A 17,455-nucleotide genomic window follows, 5' to 3' on the forward strand; every position below is an offset into this window, starting at 1 on the left:
CCCTCATACCTAACCCATACCCCTTCCTTCGGGTTAGCATACCAACATGCCTAATCAATCCAACTATCGAGTCGAAAACTTTCATGGTTTGCTGGCCTACCGCCTCAACCCTACTGCTCCCTTCGAGCCTCCGTGCCTATGACTTACAGTCGGCCCAAACCGGGTATGTTGGCCTACTGCGTAGAGCAGGACCGCCTCAACCCTATCCAAATGCCATAGACAATCATGATAAAGATCTAACCCGGTTCCCAGAACCGGAATGACAGGATATTCTAATTCCAAACCTTCCCAAAACTGACGAATACCCATTCAGATCCACTCTCCGTCTCCAACTGGAGTATCACCCGATCCAAGATGATGAAACCTTAGAGACACTCCGAACTGATGAGATCACCAAGATCCTTTAAACTCCGTTCGACCATTAATAACACTTCCGATCAACCAAAACACACCGGAGTCCTCAGCCTACTCCAACCGCAGGTTCAAAATTTGGAACAAACCCATTGATTGCTATAGCATAACAGCCTACTCAATACCCGAACATAGATCTACTAACATATGCAGAGTCTTCAGCATGACTGGACCGCCCTACCAGGCCTTCAGTCCATCTGGACCACTCTCAGAACCTTCAGCATGTCTGGACCGCCTCTCTGGGCCTTCAGCGTGTCTGGACCGTTCTCCGAGCCTTCGGTCTAACTGGTACGCCCTACTGGCCTTCAGTCTATCCGGACCGCTCCAAACTGTTGAGCATCTCCCTGGACCACCCCTCTTGACGATCTCTCCCATGCACCTTGTTCTCACCCACCTAGACTTCGAACTCCTGATCTACTCTGAGGGCTATATCCTCAGCCTAACCCTAGGCCTCATGTCAATTGTCCACCCTCTCGGAAATCCGTGGTCTGTTCCCTGACCCGCGTGTCTACTACATACGCTAAATAACCCGCACTCCCGTGCTGAGTGTATTGCCGAGCCCTGGCAGCTAACAAAACCCTCAATCTATCAATCCAAAAACCCTCAGAGTCGAGCACACCCTCGACCGAATACTCGAACTGAACTCAAACCATGATCAAAACTCCATCCTGATTTCCACGAATTCGGTTATCAACCACCGAGAAGACGTGATACATATGCTGAGGAGTTTTACCAAACTCCCAACTCACACAATCCTCCAACCAAGCAGCCACTTGGTTTTTCTTCCTTCCTGCCTACGATGCGAGACTTATCCTATTTTCAACACCGCTCCTGCTTCTGTATCCTGGGACGATTCTCCCCCGCTTAGATTCAACTAAGTCTTCACAATACATGAAAATTTGAGAATTCCCAATCCTTCTCACTTTCCAACGATCGATCTGATGACAACCAGACCTTTCCAAATAGCACTCCTCTACTAGCCAACCTCAGATGAGCATACGCTTCTAATAACTAGATGAACACTTCCTTAATCCCCGGGAAACCGACAGTCCCGAAAGCTCGAATGATCCCTCACCCAAATCTTGAAGTCCGAAAATAGATGCTCCAACTAGTGTCTCAACAACGAGCTACTTCCCTTGGCGCTTTCCTTCGCCAATCAATAATGCTTACTAAAACCACTGAATCCTGACAATGATGAATAACCATCTTGTGGGACCCTGTCCACAGACCTCCCACATAATATCCTTCTTCCCAAAGCGTTCCAACAATCCTCCCGCTCTCGACTCTAGAACTCATCATTCAGGGCCTCGCACCCTGACTCACTCACCAGCTCAATCATCCACAGCTGAACTGCAGTAGCTGAAACAACCTTTTCCCTAAACCAGGCTAAAACCACTCCCAAGACATAGTCTACAATCCCGAAAGTGCGATAGATCGCACAATCAATCCTTACCGTCCGATACAAGAGGTCCAAGGCGAAATGGACCTCCAAAATACTTATGCCACATCGACCCACCTGCGCTTACCAGCGCTAAACCACTGTCGCCAATCCCGGCGACCAACTAACCCCGAGTTAGTATACAACCTGATCCTAGGGTCACAAGCCTGCTTAATCCTTCGAGCTCGTAAACTGAAAGGGCATAATCCTTGCCCTACAAAACGACATTCCAATCCTATCAATAACCATTTAAATTTCAGTTGCATAACTCCAGCTGAACATAATCATTACTCCTTTCCGGAGTCCCCGCGACTCATATTCCGGCCTCGAGCAAAACCCCCGAAGCCTCAATCTAGAATCGCATGTGCTAGACTCTCCCGCTTAACCCGCAGACTGTAACAAGTACAGAACACCTCACTGATCCCAAGTAACTGCAGCTCTCTGCTCCTCATAATACGTCCCAATAACAAGTCCCCACCAATCCTTCGCCCCGGACCTTAGCAGGTTTAGAGCGTGCCTGACCTTCTGGTCAGTAGAACATGAACATGTGAAGCAACATCCCTTCACGTCATATGGTACCTCATGGCTATGACCGGGTCCCGAACCCTATCAAAAGTCGAGGCTTCACATCATCGAAGTCCTGATACTAGAAAGCCTAACTGGCTCCTCCCCCTGCCATTGTTACAGCTGCTATAGCTGCCACGATAATTGTCTCGGCTCTAGTTGCATAGCGCTCGTCGAAATACTCGACCATAACGGTCTTGGTAGACCCAAACATCTCCGCTAACTGTCCCCGAACAATCTCAATCACCTCCTCCCGGATGATCTCACAGACACGATCCTCTAACAATGCAGGCCTATCCTAGCTGCCAACTCCCGACCCTAACCTGGGTCCGGTCTCAAGACGTCTCGTAACCACCATTCTGGTAAGACACCAGAAAGATCTCTGATAATGCATAATATAACAGGGGACCAACTCCTTACCCAACCCTAGGGGTTGTGACTTCCTTGCTACACATATGGGTCCTGTGCTTTCAGTAGTACGGGCCCATACTACCTTCCATACCTACCCATATTTGTCTCAAGTATCACCACAACACCCTACTAATACAGATAGCGAGCGCTCAATCCATACCCATAGAGGAATGCTAAATATCTCATAACTGGCCTCCTTGCCTCACACAACCCATCCATCCATGAAACTTCCACCAACCCCTGCAGCACTAGTGTATGCTAGCCATACATAACGCTGGACCCTATAAACTTTCGAATATCCAATCCTACCCTATACCCTAATCAATAAGAACAGAACATAAGGCCAGATCAAACATTCTCAGGCTATAAGATCTTAATTATATACAGCTGTGATGCATACACAAGACAACTACAGTAATGATGTCAATTTCACATAAGGGAAACCATAGGGTAGCAGGCATCATGTAATCAGGCAATTCTATCATGCAATTCCTGAAGATCCCTAGCCTAGTACTAGCATGTTGTTCTAACATATCACAATATCAAATAACTGTATAGTATTTTGGGGTCTACTTACTGGCTCCGGCTGATCGTACACTTTACATCCTCCTTTACTTATTTTGAAAACCATTTTAAAAATCATTTAAAAATCATTTCCTTGATTTGAGACTGGATTCACACGAATGTTCCTCCAATTCACTCAAACCAAGGCTCTGATACCAACTTGTCACACCCATAAAATTCGAGCCAATTTAAAACTTTTTATATCATTTGAAACCATTCAGTTATTACAATTTGTTTTCAAAATAGTTTATACATCAGAGTTCCCAGAAATCATAATCATCAATCGAGGAAGTGTACGGTCACGCCTTCGCCTCCCCGCGGCTATCCGCTGAACCTGAAACAATAAACTGAAACTGTAACCCGAAAGCTTAGTGAGTTGCCCCCAAAATACCAACCTCGTATAACCATAATCATATCATATCAACGAATACAGAACAGCCATGCATCTCGAGTATACAATGTGACTGGTCCGCCCGCACCGGGCCTTCAGTCCACCCGGTCCGCTTTCTGAGTCTACAATATGATTGGACCGCCCGCACCGGGCCTACAGTCTATCTGGATCTATCTCGAGCCTTCGGTATGACTGGACCACCATACGGTCCTACAGTCTATCCGGACCACTCGTAGGGTATGTTGGCCTTCAGCACGAAGCAGGACCGCCTCAACCCAACATCAAGCAAATAACCATGTGCACATATAACAAGTAATCACATAACAGTCCATAGACAGACAAACCGATCTAGCAGATCATATAGTATAGCAACATCCTAACCAGGATACCGACCTAACCGGTCACTAACATAGCATCATCCTATATACCAGGATACCGACCCTAACCAGGTCACTAAACATAATATCGTCCTAATTACCAGGACGCCGATCTAACAGATCGATAAACATATCAATAATCCTATAACCAGGATATCGATGTAACCGGTCACTAACATAACATATCACCATCCTAACTACCAGGATGTAAATCAGTAAGCATATCATGCAATAATCCAAATACAAACCATAAAGGGCCGACATTGGTGCCTTGGACCCTGTTGAGATAGTGAGGATAAATCACCTTGCAAATGCCGAACCGAAACACAAAAACACTGGCCCGAAGCACTGCTCCAAACTCCAACACCTGATGCCATCAATGAACCATGACATAAATATCCAAAATACCATAACACCCCTGAAGGTCAAACAGGTCAAAGTCAAAGTCCTAGCCAAAGTCAACCCTCCTGATTGACTCTACTCGCCGAGTCAACCCGTCGACTCGCCGAGTTCCAAACTTCAGAAAACTCTCATATCACAACTCGACTCGCCGAGTCACTTCATGACTCGTCGAGTTTAACGATCTCTGAGTCCTATCATGTCCAACTCATTGAGTCACCACTCAACTCACTGATCTGAGTCTTAACCAGAAGAGGTTGGGGTTTTGCGTTCTGACTCGCCGAGTCCAAGAACATACTCGCCGAGTCCACGGCAATCTTCAACAGACTCGCCGATTTGTTCCTCCAACTCGTCGAGTTCATGCCTATCTTCAACAGACTCGCCGAGTCCAAGAACAGACTCGCCGAGTCTCTTCAGTCCTTTATACATGCAGAGGCTTTTCGAGTCTTGCAGGGGCTCCAAACTGTAGATCCACTCTTCTAGGGCATGACTCTCATGTAAAGTTGCAAGCTTTACGTGGAAACAAGGAGTTATAAGCCCAAATCACTCTAGGGCTAAGGTTTAAGACAATGATGCTTCACCAACAAGCCAAGGGCTGATACTTTGTGAGGTTTTGGACCAAGACAAGTCTAGATCTGAAGTAGCAACCTCATATCTAGACCCCTAACCCGAATTAGATCCTTAACATGCCAAAATGGCCCCAAATATCATTCTAGAATAGATATAAATGCAATAGAGTCAAGGTAACAGCTTGTTACCTCTAAAATATGCCCAAGCTGAAGTAGATTCTGGATCTACACAAATCTGTTGATGCTCTACACTTTGATTTACAAGCCTTCTTTGCTAGAATCTCCTTCCAAAGCTTCCAAGTTCACTCCATAGGCTCACACACGATTCTAGGGTTTTCTGACTCTCAAGGGGTGACAAAGAGGCTGAGGTGAGGACTTAAGGTCCTTCAAATAGGGTGCAAGCCCTGAGATTAGGGGTTTCTCTTCCCAGCACCAACTCGTCGAGTCCAGCTTCCGACTCGGCGAGTTGGTCACTTAATTCGCAACCAAATCCCGATCCGACTCGATGAGTACTCGGACCTACTCGTCGAGTAGCTTCCTCAATGTACACTTTAAGCCCTTATATCATATTTCTGAAATTTTGGATGTTACATAACTGTTATTGTACGAGAATTCAACAAGTGGTAAATGGGTATCCCAAGCTTTACCAAAGCCAATCACACAAGCTCTTAGCATTCCTTCCAAGGTTTGAATCGTTCCTTTTTCTCTACCTGTCGGTTTGTAGGTGGTAGGTCGTACTCATATCTGGCCTAGTTCCCAGAGACTTTTAGAGTGATTGCCAAATTTGCGAAATGAATCTACTGTCTCTATCGGGGGTAATGGACATTGACACCTCATGCAGTCGTACAATCTCTTTGATGTACGTCCTAGTCAATTTCTCCATCTTGTTGGTTTCTTTGATTGGTAGGAAGTGCGTGGTAACTTGGTTACGAAATCCATGGTTATCCGCTTCCACTTCCTTTCGGGTATCACTGGCTGTTGTAGGAAACTCGAAGGCTTCCGTGACTCTACCCTGACCTTGGCACAAGTCAGATACTCGCCCACATATGTAGCAGGGTTAGCTTTCCTATTCGGCCGTCAATATCGCTTTTTGAGGTCCCTATTCATCATGATTGAGCCTGGATGAACGGAGTAGCGAGTGTTGTGTGCTTCCTTCTTGACGACGTCTCTGAATCCACCAACTTCGGCGTCCAGATTCGGTTCATAGGGTAACGTGTCCTGCCGCTCTTGCCTTCTAGGTTCCTATGATTGGCAATGATTGTACGTTTCATGTCGTAGATATAGTGCCTCCAGATCTCTAGGGTGAATACTATTGCTCCTAGTTCGAGGTCATGAGTGACCCAGCCGACCCCGTACATCTTTAGCCGTCTTGAGGCATAAGTAACGACTTATCCTCGGAGCGTTGTATAGGGCCTGCTTTAGTGATTCTCGTTTGTCGATTAGAACGGTAGGGAGCATACGGGTTGGTTTATGTGACTAGACTTATTCGAATGGTAGAATGTCCACTCGTATTCCTGGGTAGCCTTGTCCCAAAAGTTCATGGTAGGACTCGTACCTGGTCCATCTATCATTACTCGCGCCTATAGGTTGTATGTAATTAAGGTTGGTAAGACAGTTGGATGGGTGACTCTGCCCCAAGTCCACAACCAGACAAGGAACAGGAAATAGGGCGGAAACACACATCCAATGTCCATAGAATCTTAATTATATATTGTCCTCGCGTATACACTTAGTAGTGATAGGTTGACTGCATTCGTCCCAAGCCTCTGTACTTGAACTTTATCTGCTACATGCGTGATATTCCCGAAGGGTCTGCTGGGAATACTTCGGAAAGGTTTCGGAGGGCATAATACTCCTCCCATGAGTACTTCGAGGTTTCGCAACGAGGGATGACCCAGAGGTCCGTGTCGGATTTGTGTTTACGAGAGACGAGGGTTTCGATATTCCGCGGGTTAGGTGAAGGGTCTTTTCGTAGCCATTCACTTGGGAAGGTGAGGACTAAACCAATCCAAATCGAATGACGACATCGAATCTTTTTTTAGTAAGACATGTGCTAATTTTTATTCGTACGAAATATTTGTTATGGAGATAGAGCACCCTGTGCTTCTTGTTAGTACGTTCTGTGTTGGTCGGTGTTATTATTACTGCAGATGATTCGCATTGCAGCATCTAGTACTGATAGTAAATGTATTCTGATAACTAGCGATGATACTTCATATTATGATCCCTAACAGGATTCTCTATGATCGCTGGATGTATATAAGTGTTTTGATTTGATTGAACGAGAGAGTATTTTAACTACTCTTTAAAAGACAGAATTCTTAGCAAACATACCACATACATTACAAACATATGGTACTTAAACGTTCTTGTTTTTGAAACATTCCCAAAAGTCCTAGTAAGGCTCCTCGTTGCTCCTGCTGGTTCGGTTGTCACACTCCTCCTGCTCCTCCGTCATTCCTCTCAGTTGGACAGTCTCTCTTGAAGTGTCCCGTTTCACCGCATAGGTGGCATACTGGACTTACGCTGGTATTGGTGATTGAAGCAATGAGCTGGACCTGAGTCCTGCAGAAGCGGGCAATATGCCCGTTCCTGTTGTAATTTTTATAGAGCATTACCCGACAAACCCCCTTGTGATGGTAGTTACACCTTATACACTTTGGGAGAGTTCCCATATATCGTCTGACTGGTGCTTGAGTGACCGACGTTATGGCTAATGTCGAGGCATGTGTCATGACTGTTGTTGTAATCACAGGGGCAGCCACGGATTGTTGTCTTTTAGCGCGTTTTTGAGATAGGTTGCGCTTCATTTTGTCCCAAAACTTTCATTTCTTGCTCTTGGGTTTGTGGTCTGCGGCGTCTTCGTTGGTAGACACCCGATGGTGTTCTTGATTGTTACTGCGGTTAGTATTGCCAACACCGCCTTTGTCTCCGTTGGCATTGTTAGCATTGAGTTGCGTCATGACGGCTGTCACGGCTGCCGTGACCGCAGCTTGAAAAGTAGCAGAGTCTATCTGCAGGATTTGTGCCTTGCTAGTTGGCTGGTTACCCCCTTGTGAAGACATAACTCTGTTGCATGGGGAGAAACGATTTCGTGAGTGGGGATGATTATTCCTAGTTATATCCTTACCATTTATATGCACATATATAAATTTCGCACTTTACTGAACTATTCTCGATGTTTCTGCTAACATTCCTGAGATGGAGTTATGGTAGTGGGTAGAAGTAGGTTTTGTACGACTGTTAAGTTTTACCCATCCTAGGATTATCCTTGCACAAACACACTTAGCTGAGGAGTTCTGATGGGATCCGATGCATTAGTGCTGGTATGATCGCACCCTATAGGTCTACGAAGAAGGTAACTTTCGACCATAATTTTTAAAAGGCGAGATGATAATGAGTCTTTAATAAGGGCTTATACGTCGTGAGTTATCTAACTAAGTTTATCTGAGTTCTAAGCGCATCGCGTTCTGATTTTCATGGTGTTCTGAAAACAATTCATAATGAGAGTTTATATATACGAAACTTATGAATTTTTAGTAGTACTGTCCCCAATGAAATAATACTCATGCCTACTTCATTAGTATGATTCTATTATATTTAGTTTTTAGAGAAACTTTTGTGCCTGATGCAGGTCTACACCACATCATTGCAAGGAGAAGTTCGGATTGCAAATAAATCCCTCGACTAATGTAATCACTATACGGAGGGTCAAGCCTACACATGGAGGAGAGTACCATCAACGCATACTCATAACCCAATCTACAAGGTCTTGTGAGTAATATGAACTCTACTCATGACGATCCGTCCCTTGTGGTGAATGAAACGAAGTCGATGCGTCCTGTAGTTCTGCCAACCTACGCTCGGCTGCGACCACTCTCTCTTCGAGTGTCGAGTGTCTATCCTGAAACTCCTTTGCCTTTGCCTGAGCGGTGATAAGGTCCTTAATGAGTTGGTCTCTGAAATAGCAGTCTCTTTCTAAGTCTCGAGTTTGTCAGATGGTAGCGTCTGTAGCAGCGTGCAGCTCCCTAACTCGATGTTCGTGATTTGCTGGGTCATCACCGAGAGGGCTCTGTCAACCGGTCCCCCCATGGTTGAGGTCATTACAACCTCGTTGGTCTCCAAATGGCGATCGCGTTCGCTGATGGCGACTCCACCCCTCAATTAATGTTGCCCAACGGGGCACAGGTCTGATGTAGTCGAAACGGTTTGTGAGAACCCTGACTATGTACGGAGAGTTGATGACCTTTGGCTCCACTTCCGACTCTTTTCCGAAACATCCACTATCTCCCCGGGTTCGGCAAGTAGGGGTCTCATGGTAAGTAGAATCTTGCTATGATGTCTGTGCGAGAATAGGGGTGGGGTAAGAGACATATTATATAGTCGTATTCCTAGAAATACTTATAGGGGTTTGGTCCTCCTTAGTTACTTCTATAATGACATGGTGCATACCAATTACATATAACAAAAGATATGATAGACCTTCGAATAAGTGATCGTACTCCAAAACCACAACCAAACAAGGAACAGGAAGTAAAGCAATCATCACAGATTCTAAGTCTATGATATCTAAGTTATATATAACCTTAGCGTATTCACTTAGTGATTATAGATCTACTAGCAAGAATCTGTTTAGTTTTCACATAGGTTATAGTACCACAAAATACTCCTGTAGTAAATGTTATGTTGGGTTCTTAACGATTTTCTTGTATGGGAAGTTTTTAGGCTTGTTGCTCACTACGACCATTCCCCGGCATACGTTAGTCACACCTCGGATAAATATAGTTGATCAGGCTATATTCATCCCAAGTCTGATTACATATCCCAAGGTCTACTCGTAGTTTCCAACTCCTCATTTTACTTTTGTATCGACCTAGATATGACACTATACTCAATGTGTGCATGTACTCATACTTTTTAACAAAAAACTATTTCATTTCTAAAAGTATAGTTATTTGAAAATGTTTAAATCAGAGACTTTAATCCCAATGTGTAACACCGTAATTTTTCAAACCAATTTTTCATTTTAAAATCGCATACTTTTCATAACACATTGTATAGAAATCTCGTTTATTCAAATTACAAAACACAACTCTATTAATAATCCAAGATCCTCAAAACATAACTCTTTCTCTGGTGTGTACAATCAAGCCGGTGCCTTCCCGCGATCCTCTAAGATACCTGAAACACATAACACATAACACGGTAAGCACGAAGCTTAGTGAGTTCCCTAAAATACCACATACAACACATAAGACACTCGAGGCTATAACTCGGTATGACCCTCCGGTCAATGTGTCTCAGCGGGACACTCCAGTCCCGTAGCTCGTTGGACCCTCCAGTCCGGTCTAGCTCGTTGGACACTCTGATCCGGTCTAAATCGTTGGATCCTCTGATCCGGTCTAAATCGTAGGACCCTCCGGTCCGGTCTATATAACACATAGCATACATATATCACAATGCTAATAAACTCAACATACACATAACACATAAGACCCTCTGGTCTGCATATAGTTACCACTCTAGGTAATGTATAGTGAGAAGACTCACCTCGACTAGCAGGTAAGAAAATAACCTCGTGCTCGGATATCGAACTAGCCTCCTCCTAACACAAAGGATGAATATCTCTTATTAATACTCTTTTCACGACTCAGATAATCGAAGACGGTTCTTTCTCTTTCAAACTCTTTAAAGTGGGTAAAAGACCATTTTACCCCTCCAAGGTCTCTATCACATATGTTGACCAAAACCCCAAAGTCAACAGAAGTCAAACTCGAGTCAACAGTCCAAGTTTGACCCGACTCGTCGAGTGCACTCCTGCGACTCGTCGAGTCCCCTCGTATCCTCAGAAGTCTCAAAAGTCCAGTTCAACTCGTCGAGTTGACCCCCAACTCGCCGAGTCATCGCACAATCAATCCATCGGGACAAACCCTCGCCGACTCGTCGAGTCAGGTCATGGACTCGGCGAGTCACTTTGATCTGATTTCTCATTTAGACGATTTCAACCAGATCTATCACTCTAAACTATAGATCTATCATCCCAAGGCTCAATAATTACGTAAAGCTTCGATCTTTACGTTCATACATGATGCTATTGCTTCAAAACGCCAATACATGCTCTTCATGAAGGTTTTTGCTCATCAACCCTCATTTGGACCACTAAAGCTGAGACATCTAGACTCTAAGGACCTTAGGAGGTCCAGATCTGAGGTTTCCAACCACAAACAGGTCTCATTCGACTCATAGATTCAAAAGGATGGAAGCAAAGCCCTAAGACTCCCAAAATGGGATCTAGTACAAGGAATGAACAAGATGAGAACTTTGTACCTTCTCTTAGCAGCTGAAACACTCAATACCACGGATCCACTGCCTTCCTTTGTTCCCCATCATGAAACTCTTCATCCTTCTTCACAGAAATGCACCAAGATCCACAATATGAGCTTCTCTCTCATTCTCTAGTTCCAATAGCAATTAGGGTTTGCTCTCAGGGGGAAGGTAGCCGCAAATGAGGCTATAAATGCCTTTAAATAGGTCCCAAACCCGGGAAATTAGGGTTTCTCTACCCAGCACCTACTCGGCGAGTCCCTCCTCTGACTCGTCGAGTCCATTCATTAAATCTACGCGAGCAACTCGACTCGACTCGGCGAGTTGGTCCCTCAACTCGTCGAGTCCCTCCTTAAATCTCAGGATTAACATACACAATAATGTCCCTGAAAATCCGGATGTTACAATTCTCCCCCACTTGAATTAGATTTCGCCCTCGAAATCGCTCCTCCACAACATATAGATCTAATCAAATAACCCAACAGCACCATCGAAAGGGTCTCCTACCACACAACTATCTTCCTTTCTGGACACCTGAATTCAAACAGGAACTCCTCCCTGGAAAAGGACAGACCCATCTGCCACTATGCTACCCCTTATGACTCTCAAGAATCAGGAACTCTAGTAGCCTAACACACAGCCAGACCGCCATCTCCAGATGTCACCACGTTATTTGCTCCTCGAATAACAAACCCCGATAGCTCACTGTCCCTCTGATTCTCTAGTGGGGACCGACAAAACAAGTCCATGACCAAAACTGGCTACCGATCGCTCGTCCCAGACATGATAAACAATCCAGATCATATACCAAGGAATGGAAGGATCACATCACACCAGGGACTCATCCATTGAACTGCAATCAAACCCCAGCTCCCTTCTCCAAATCCCTTCGAACACTGAGCACCAGGTCACCTCTCGACCTAGCAGTTGAACCTCCAAGGGTTACCCATTGCATACCTCAACATGTCTCACTGACTTCCTTCCCACACTAGCTATCTCGGCCCAGTGTGACACACAAGTCACGAAGTTCTCTTTTACTCAAGAGAATACAGAATTCGTTTCACCCTCGACCTCTGTCGTCTACTACTCATTAGTTCCATACGTTTCGTGGTTTTCTCACACCAACGAATTGATCCACTCAGGTCTAAGGCACCAGATGGAAGCAATACCCCCTTCCAAATGAATTCAGCTCTGAATCCGGAATCTCATCCTGCCTACTCAACGCACTACCAGAGCCAAACTCAAACTCGAGAGTTTGATCTGACCCAGAGCTGGAACCACTCGCCCCAATGAACCACTCAACTCATGACTCATGACCCGCAACCCATGCGTACCTCACTGATCCACTTCCCTTTGGCCACGAAAACCATTACTCAATTCGGAATATAACGACTTCCGACAAACATGGAGACCCCAGTCTCGCCCCTGGTTCGACCCCAGGCTTCCACAAACTCAAATATTAGGGCTACCCAAGCCTAAAACCCTCCTGCGCCAAGATTTGAACAGAGAGAACTTCATCACAACATTCTCTTGTTGACTAGTGGGTACTACGGCTCCCCGCAGAATCACAACGACCTCTCACTGAATAGTGAGTACTACGGCTCCCAGTAGCATCACCATACCCCTCACTGAATAGTGAGTACTACGGCTCCCTGTAGCATCACCACAACCTTTCACTGAATAGTGAGTACTACGGATCCCCGTAGCATCACCACAACCTCTCACTGAATAGTGAGTACTACGGCTCCCCGTAGTCTTACCGCACTTACTCTAACCACTTCACAATCTCATCCTCAGGTTGACACCATACTACGATCATTAACTCATGCTCTGCGGCTCAGCATAGATAGGTACATACACACCCTTCCAGGCTAAGCATCACTACTTCGGACGACCACCGTCGTGATAAAACCTCTTTTTCTCGTTGCAATTCACATTCTCAAATAAATCCATTTGATGTCAATTAGCTGAAGGGCCCCCATCGGAACCATAGACACTTGATACACCACTCGTCATCTCAAACTCAAAACTCAAAATAATCCGAGATTTAGGATATTAAACTCGGATACCCCGGAAAACCATCACAACGCCTCACAGTGTCTTGACTCTACCACCGATCTCATACTCATGGCATCATACTCAGATACCGCATTGCTTCCTCAAAATCTCGCAACCGGTCTTTCTCTCGTGCCACTTGTAATCCCGGAATACTCCATCTCCCAATTTAAAACACGGAGAAATTACCAACGACTCAGAACACGAAGATGACACTCTGAAACTTCCTCCTCTATTGCTCAAAACTCATGCAAGAATACTCATAACGACCCTGAAGTTGGTTTCCTAATCAACTTCTTCCCTTCCCATACTGCATATAATAGCCCATACTCTGAACCAGAAATTCTCAACCGCCGAACTAACCTCACAAGCCAACCACCTCGAATTCACCATTTTAACCTTGAAGGATTCCTAACCACCACATGGTCTACGACCAACGGCCACTTGCCGTGGAGACACTCATCCTTTCTCAAACACGTGCCAGATGCACTATTTCACTCTGCACTTCTCCTTGGCCACCAAAAACCCTGGTCTCAGGAATCCGCACCGCAGGCCTCTCTATCCAGTTCTCTAACCGCTCTTGAATAAATCTCGGATCTCCTCAAAAGTTCCCGGTTCTCCCCCACTCAGGGTTCGAACCATCACCAATTGATTCGCCAACAATCTAACCCACAGACTGTTCTTACCAATAACATCGCACCTACTCTTGGAAGGTGATATGCAATGCTCGATGATCTCCCCGATGGAGATCGAGCAATTCCAAATACCCCGAATCTCCGATGAAATCCTCAGAACCTCTCATCATGACTACCTCTAGTCATTCCGAATCTCGTACTATCCCACTACCGGACATCTCAACTGTCCAGTCGTAGCCCTGACTCTCAGTCTGAAGATAACGAACTAACATATTCCTCATCCTCGACTCTTCAATCAACGTTCCATCACGTGGGTTGTAATAAGAGTGGAGTACTCATTACCAAACTCGATATTCATCATAGACAATAAGAGCCACTACCCCAATATCCTCTTCTTGATCGTGTGCCGCTGCAGCTAATACATCCCCTACTATGCTCAAATAGGGTGTATCCTTGTCCTTAACCATATCAGTCCCCGGCTGACCACCTGCTCATGCTCTAACATTACCTCTCGGCAGACATACTGCCCAAATACTCTGATGAAAGATCGTAACCAAAGCTACCCCACAGGGCTCACCCCCAACCTTGGAAACCGAAAATCTCAATACCTCTCCTGTTTCCCATAGGAACAGAAATAGCACCGCTCAGGTCACAGAAAATGACATCTCCACCATCGGCTGATTGCTCAACTCATGTCGTAATCCTCCATAACCGCCATCTCTACTCCTCCCTGAGTCTTGCGACTCCAACTGGCATCTCACCAACAATCCCTCGGGGCCAACTCAATTTCCCTTTTAAGGGATGATCCACTAAAACTCGTTCATCATGGCCCTCTGGCCCCATACTCTTTCACATCTGATCTCGGTCTAACCAATCACCACAGAATAACAGGTAGAACCAATAACACTAACCGCCACGGGTCATGGTACTCGAACCATGTGGCCACCTCTCGATCTGCTATGAATCATGGTACCCGAACCATGTTATCTCTTCTCAATCCGCTACGAATCATGGTACTCGAACCATGACATCACCTCTCGATCTGCTACAAATCATGGTACTCGAACCATGAAATCACCTCTCGATCTGCTGCAAATCATGGTACTCGAACCATGAAATCACCTCTCGATCTGCTGCAAATCATGGTACTTGAACCATGAAATCACCTCTCGATCTGTTACAAATCATGGTACTTGAACCATGAAATCACCTCTCGATCTGCTGCAAATCATGGTACTCGAACCATGACATCACCTCTCGATCTGCTACAAATCATGGTACACGAACCACGAAATCACCTCTCGATCTGCTACAAATCATGGTACACGAGCCACGAAATCACCTCTCTCTCATTCTCTAGTTCCAATAGCAATTAGGGTTTGCTCTCAAGGGGAAGGTAGCCGCAAATGAGGCTATAAATGCCTTTAAATAGGTCCCAAACCCGGGAAATTAGGGTTTCTCTACCCAGCACCTACTCGGCGAGTCCCTCCTCTGACTCGTCGAGTCCATACATTAAATCTATGCGAGCAACTCGACTCGACTCGATGAGTTGGTCCCTCAACTCGTCGAGTCCCTCCTTAAATCTCAAGATTAACATACACAATAATGTCCCTGAAAATCCGGATGTTACAATTCTCCCCCACTTGAATTAGATTTCTCCCTCAAAATCGCTCCTCCACAACATATAGATCTAATCAAATAACCCAACAGCACCATCGAAAGGGTCTCCTACCACACAACTATCTTCCTTTCTGGACACCTGAATTCAAACAGGAACTCCTCCCTGGAAAAGGACAGACCCATCTGCCACTATGCTACCCCTTATGACTCTCAAGAATCAGGAACTCTAGTAGCCTGACACACAGCCAGACCGCCATCTCCAGATGTCACCACGTTATTTGCTCCTTGAATAACAAACCCCGATAGCTCACTGTCCCTCTGATTCTCTAGTGGGGACCGACAAAACAAGTCCATGCCCAAAACTGGCTACCGATCGCTCGTCCCAGACATGATAAACAATCCAGATCATATACCAAGGAATGGAAGGATGACATCATACCAGGGACTCATCCATTGAACTGCAATCAAACCCCAACTCCCTTCTCCAAATCCCTTCGAACACTGAGCACCAGGTCATCTCTCGACCTAACAGTTAAACCTCCAAGGGTTACCCATTGCATACCTCAACATGTCTCACTGACTTCCTTCCCACACTAGCTATCTCGGCCCAGTGTGACACACAAGTCACGAAGTTCGCTTTTCCTCAAGCGAATACGGAATTCGTTTCACCCTCGACCTCTGTCGTCTACTACTCATTAGTTCCATACGTTTCGCGGTTTTCTCACACCAACGAATTGATCCACTCAGGTCTAAGGCACCAGATGGAAGCAATACCCCCTTCCAAATGAAATTCAGCTCTGAATCCGGAATCTCATCCTGCCTACTCAACGCACTACCAGAGCCAAACTCAAACTCGAGAGTTTGATCTGACCCAGAGCTGGAACCACTCGCCCCAATGAACCACTCAACTCATGACTCATGACCCGCAACCCATGTGTACCTCACTGATCCACTTCCCTTTGGCCACGAAAACCACTACTAAATTCGGAATATAACGACTTCCGAAAAACATGGAGACCCCAGTCTCGCCCCTGGTTCGACCCCAGGCTTCTACAAACTCAAATATGAGGGCTACCCAAGCCTAAAACCCTCCTCTGCCAATCTCTGAACAGAGAGCACTTCATCACAACATTCTCTCGTTGACTAGTGGGTACTACGGCTCCCCGCAGTATCACAACGACCTCTCACTGAATAGTGAGTACTACGGCTCCCCGTAGCATCACCACACCCCTCACTGAATAGTGAGTACTACGGCTCCCCGTAGCATCACCACAACCTTTCACTGAATAGTGACTACTACGGCTCCCCGTAGCATCACCACAACCTCTCACTGAATAGTGAGTACTACGGCTCCCCGTAGCATCACCACAACCTCTCACTGAATAGTGAGTACTACGGCTCCCCGTAGTCTTACCGCACTTACTCTTACCACTTCACAATCTCATCCTCAGGTTGACACCACACTGCGATCATTAACTCATGCTCTGCGGCCCGGCATAGATAGGTACATACACACCCTTCCAGGCTAAGCATCACTACTTCGGACGACCACCGTCGTGACAAAACCTCTTTTTCTCGTTGCAATTCACATTCTCAAATAAATCCATTTGATGTCAATTAGCTTAAGGGACCCACCGGAACCATAGACACTTGATACACCACTCGTCATCTCAAACTCAAAACTCAAAATAATCCGA

Source organism: Lactuca virosa, chromosome 6 (genome assembly GCF_052849685.1).
Source record: "Lactuca virosa cultivar CGN04683 chromosome 6, Lactuca_virosa_CGN04683_v6, whole genome shotgun sequence".
In the NCBI taxonomy this organism is placed as follows: Eukaryota; Viridiplantae; Streptophyta; class Magnoliopsida; order Asterales; family Asteraceae; genus Lactuca; species Lactuca virosa.